Here is a 6,000-nt window from a genome sequence, read left to right on the forward strand (position 1 = left end):
TGACTAAGGGTAACACATTTAGGGTTACTCCACCAACTTAAGAAAAGTATAAATATGATTAAAAGATCGATGGGATGTGTAAGTTAATGTGATCTTTAATGTTGCTCGAATGTAGTTAAGTGGGTCAAAATAAAGCTAGAGTAGAGCGGTGATCAAGAGCATACAGGATTTGTCATGCATGGGGTGCAAAATTCATATTAGTCACACATTGATTTTAACATGTTGACAAGAGAAATCCTCAGACAAAGTCACTCTTGATCTGGTGTAGGATCCTAATAGGTTTGAAGGGAAAACCCTCTAACACTTGGTGACTCACAAAAGGATTTCTAAAATCCCTTAATTGGGTAGATCATAATCGATCTCATTATAAAGTTCCCAACATGGCTAAAAACTCTTAACTTAGTTCGACCCTTTACTAGGTGGATGTACATGCAATAGTGAAGATTTGTGGTTTTTCCTTTAAAACAAGGATTTCCATGCAAAAATTACTTGTGTCGAGTGTTTGATGTGTGGATGTTTAATTACTTTGCTGCTGTAATATTATTTGCTTTTCATGTTATATCTTGTTGAAGTTTTTGGTGAAATTATCTAAGATTCATCCCCCCTCCCCCACTCTTAGTGTCTTTTGATATTAATAATTGGTATTAGAGTCAAGTTATGTTGAGGAAGCCTAACAACTTGGAGAGGATCCTTCAACGAGACATAGATTTTGCAAGACATATGAGGGTTCTTGATGAATAACTTGTTGAAGTAAATGAAGCCCTAAAGACTTGTCAAGCAAGAGAATAAACAACTACTAAAAGACAAAAGTAATATCCAAAGGGAATTTGAATCATTATCTATCAAGATGGGTCAAGAAAAAGAAGCAAGAAAAGCTATAAAATAAGCTAATAAAATGGTTGAGGAAATCCCTCTAGGCCAAGGTCGATGAAATCTTCAAATAAACAAGAGGTTGGTACTTTACATGAACATCTCCATGAAACTAATGAGTAAATGTAGGAACTAAGAGGTGAACTTAACATTGTGAAAATGAGCAATGAAAGTTTGGGCAAAGAGAATGAAAGATTGCAAAATGAACTAGATGTTGCAAACAAGTTACTAGAGAAATCCAATGAAATTTATATGAAGCTAGATGAGAAACTTAGGGTTACATGAATGTGTTAGGATTAACCACGTACATAACTAACAATTACATGCGAATATAACCAATATAAAAAATATAAAAAATAAAAAATCGCACAGAAGAGAACTTGAGACACAAAGATTTAACATGGTTCACTTGATCTTGGGTTACATCCATCAACAACAAGTCCAATATTTTTATTATCCAATGATTATAATGTATGATCCCTTACAGCTCAATATCGTTGCAAGAAGCTACATTATCATCATACATTATGAAATCCCTAACCCTAAGCCATTTTATATGAGCTTTTTGTTGCTTACTGAATTAGGGCTAGAATAAGTTGTCCAATCAAAAAATAGTAGTCGACACCTTTTACAATCATAAAATCATTTGAGTCTTTGGGGGCAGTACCCCCAAAATACCCCATAGGGGTGTTTCCCCTCTACCCCACCATGTACTGCGACAAGGAGCACACTCAGAGATCTATCCTAGAACCCCGGAAGGGGCATTGTCCCCAACCCCCATAGTAATAATATGGGGGGAAATTGCACCGAATAAAGTGAGAGAAATTAACCTTCGAGTCTGATTAGTCTCCACATGACAACATAATGTATGGTGAGACTCGTTGTCTTAGGTATATTGATTTAAGTTAGAGAATCTTCTAGATTTAAGAAGCCTAAACAAGATGAAAAGTTTCAAACAAAGGTGATCAAGAAAAGTCATGGTATCAATACCTAAAAACATATTTGTTTTAATTGTCATTAGGTAGGACATACTACAAATGTGTGTTGAAACAAACCAAGTACTTGTTGAGCAGTTCTTTTGCACAATGTCAATGACATAAATTCTTTGTGAATATTTCTCTTGTAAAGCTGATCAAATTAACCAACTCAAAGGTTCGAGATAATTTTCTTTCAACCTGCTAAGTAGCGCAATTGAAGATAAATGTGAATGTTCACAAGGAGGTCTTTGCTAGTATCTTTAAATCTGCAAAAAACTTCAGAAGAAATGCAACCACAAACCAATATATTTTTGTATTTTCCAGATTTTAAAGATGAATGCAAATTCTAACAATGCAACTATATGAGTTCATATTCTAACCACATGTTGCAAAAGCAAATAACAGAGTTAGTGTAACAAGAGAGTAAATTATTGAAAATGAAGTTCGTAATTGACATAAGTCAAAGAAACAATGCTTTTGCGAATTAATTTTTTGAAAGGATCAAATAATAAACCAATGAAATTAGGAGCAGTGCATCCTCAACTCCACCAATGCAATCAACAAAGGAAATGATAAAAATTGCATGATGTTTCACAACTCATCAAATTATGGAGCCACGAAAAGTTTGTGCACATGAGACAAATTGCTCTGGAAGAACTCGAAGGTGATCCTTTCTCCAATTTGTCACAAAAGAGGAATTTGTTAGTAAATGACAAACACCAAAACTAGAAAATGATATGAGCATTAAAACACAATAAGATTATTGGCTCCATCATTGTTTATGAGCATAAAATTCATAAAGGAAACACACATTCCAATAAGAAATACTAATGTAGATCTTGATATAAGATTGTTTTGAAGTGAAGAACCTGTAATGGAACAATCATTATTTTGTCAATGATGTCAAACCTACTACTTGCTAGTGAGACAATTGCTTTTTGGTCTAAAATCTACCATTTAGTTGATTGATGAAGAGGATTTGAGAAGAGGAGATAAAAATAGCACCTAGAGAAAGGTTGAGTTATTTGGTATGTAAAAGAAGCACTAAGACCAAGTAAGACATTGATACTATAGTTTATTGTTTATCTACTTAAAGTCTAAAATGAAAGGTTACTCAAGTTAAGACTAGAGGAAGATCAAGTATAAAAAGTGTTTGTTGAGCCTTACCAAGCAATCAGTGCAAGCTAAGCAAAATTTAGTGGAAGCCAAGTGAAAAATAAGCCTTGCTGAGCAAAGATGAAAAATAGTGCAAGTTGAGTGATTATCAATATATGCTGAGTAAAGTTTAGTTGATGTTGAGCATCGATAAACTTTAGTGTTTGCTAAGTAAACTAGTGTTGGCAAAGTGAAAGAATAGTATAGAAGCCAAGTGACAACATATTAATGTCGAGTGCCAATAAATATGTTAAATTGAAGATTTGACAAATCTGAGTCAACATTTTTATTTTTTTGAATTGTGTGAAGCATGTGGAAGATAATTATGATAAGCTAGTGGCATAGAATTCAAGGTAAACCACTTGAGGTGAATTCAAGGAAGATTGTAGAAGAAGTTTTTAGAGGAACCAAATGGAAAAGTGGGTAGAATCATTGTATCTTACCTAACCCTAAAATGGATGATTGAGGTTAAGCGGCAAAAGATCAAAATTCTCTATTTATAGAGATAGTTGATCAGAAAAAAAAGGTTGTCATTTTTAAGAACCTAAGGAATACAAGGAGTCTAGGGTATTGCTTCATTTAGTGGTCAAACATAAGTGACTGCAGTTGGCATGCAAAGCAAGAAGGCTTAAGAGTATGGATTCTTAAAGAGTGAACAATCTGTCAGAGCTAAAGTGTGTGAATGCCAAGAAGAATGGAGGACTGAAACAAAGATCTATAATCTGCAAGTGAGTTGTAATTTGTTACTAGATCAAGCATTATTGTTATTTTCTAATCACTGTATCAGTCTAGGGTAAATCCTTTGGATTAAGGTTGACCTAATAGTCATTTGTAAATCCTTTAATCGAGTGACATTCTGATGGAATGGTCCAAATTCATCTAATAAGGCTCACTCCTAATAGGGTGATTGAAATCCTTTAACTAGGCCACATTTAATAGTGTGTATTGTAACCTTTAATAGGGTTGGTCTTTCATAGGGCATCACTTTAAAGGAGTGAGAATGAGTAGCATGTTACTAATGGTTTTTCCCAAATTGGGTTTCTGCATAAAATCCTTGTGTCAAATTGTGTGAATATTCTTATGTTGTTTCATGTTTACATTTCTGCAAAGTTGTTTTGACCTAAGACAATAACCTACAAAGTTTTAAGTACAAGGTTTTATGGATATGACTCTACTAAGCATTGAAAAGTTTTAATTGTACATATGAACCTTTGATAACTGGTTCACTCCCCCTCTTAGTTATTCTAAAGAATTCCAACAATTGGTATTAGCGTGCCATAGTGCTTAAGAGGACTAGTTTGAAGGTACTAGAAGCAAAAGATCAAGATGTCTAAAAGAGAGGTACTTGTTAACCAAAATTGTCTCTCACCAAAAAATTGAATTTTAATGCCAAAGTCCACCTAACGGTCACTTTCCATATTTAAATATTCAAATGCTATGGAATACGAGATAAATAAATGAAATAAACTTTATTGTATTTCCTATTTTCCTAAGTTTACTTTTTGGCTTCTGCAACTTTTTGGATTGTCAGATCTTGCATAGATCCATGGTAGGTGTGTTCCTGCATTATGAAATTGCTCAAACTTTAAGCAATGTAGGCAAGCACCTCACTGCCCACATGGCATGTGGGTCTATTTTCTCTTTATGGGTTGTAGAAAAGGAAAAGCTATCAGTCAATTTGGCATTTTTATTAGTCGTTGCTTTCCTGCATTCTGTGTTTTGTTAGAATTTCTAACAATGCTGGAAAGCAAATTTTCGCCATGTGGATTCGTGGGTCTAGCTTCTTCAGTGGGCCACCACAAATAAGGTGGACAAGCTGTCAAAGCACGTTGGCATATAGAGGCAATTTGGTGTTATGTTATTGGTTGAAGGTATTGACATGGGTAGTTTGTTGGTTGCATGTTTCTAGGTTGTCCGATCTCAGATGGATCAACAATAGGCACTTCCCCATTTCCTGAAGATGCAATATGTTTAAACATTGCAGAGAAGTGACAATGTGACGTGTGCCATGTAGGACCTATTTCTAGTATGGGCTGCTAGGGTTGAAAAAACAGTTGCCAGATAAGTGTTGAGGTGGAATTTTGTTCCAATTGCTTCATTTTGATTCATCGAGGGCTGACGTGTTGGTGAGTTGGATGTTGGGTGTCTAGTGGGCCTGAAAGTTTTAAAAGCAAACACTACAATAACTGGGATCTTCCATGATCATTGATCTTGTCTAGATCAACGATTAATGCTTTCCTACATTTTGAAGTTGCGAAGATTTTAGACAATGCAGGAACACGCCTAATCCCCACATGTCCTTGTGGACCTAGTTTGAAAGAAAGACAGTGACAATTAAGGCTGACAATTATGTGGCATTCTGGTTAAGTTTAAAAGGTGGTGCAATTATGATGGATAAGACAGTCAAAATTATGAAGACCTTGCGAGGTGGAAAAAAGAAATAGAACTATTGGCCCATGTGGCTCATCTTAGTTGCAGGGTTTTGTTTGACCTGTTGACCTCACTGATTTGTAAAACCAAAATGAGAAAGATAGGGTTTGTTGCATGATCTGATCTTCATGATCAGTTCCAACCACTCTTCGATGAATGCCATGCCTAGTGAACAAAGGAAAACACTCCACCACCTTTGGTTTTATCCATCTACTTGGTTAGAGACTTAATGGTGCGATTTATGTCTTCTTAGGGCTCTATTTTTTGGCAAAATATTAGATTTCATTGCATCTGAATCTGTGCCAAGATTAGATTTTCTCCAGATCTATGTGATTGTTCTCTATAAGACTTAATGGCAATGGTTGTGGAGTAAATTTAGTTAGAAATTATCTCAGTCATGCCTGAGCTATAAAGGAAGATTTTGTAATCTTTGTAAGGGTCAACTCTTCTCTATTCTCTTGATATTGCTCTACAAGTTCATTGTAAATTCCCTTTGCCTCTGAACCTATATGACATTCTACTTTATCTCCTCTAGACATTGATGTATTGTACAAGACCTATTTGCCTC

This window comes from Cupressus sempervirens, chromosome 7, assembly GCF_028749045.1.
Source record: "Cupressus sempervirens isolate cs-2001-9-10 chromosome 7, ASM2874904v1, whole genome shotgun sequence".
In the NCBI taxonomy this organism is placed as follows: Eukaryota; Viridiplantae; Streptophyta; class Pinopsida; order Cupressales; family Cupressaceae; genus Cupressus; species Cupressus sempervirens.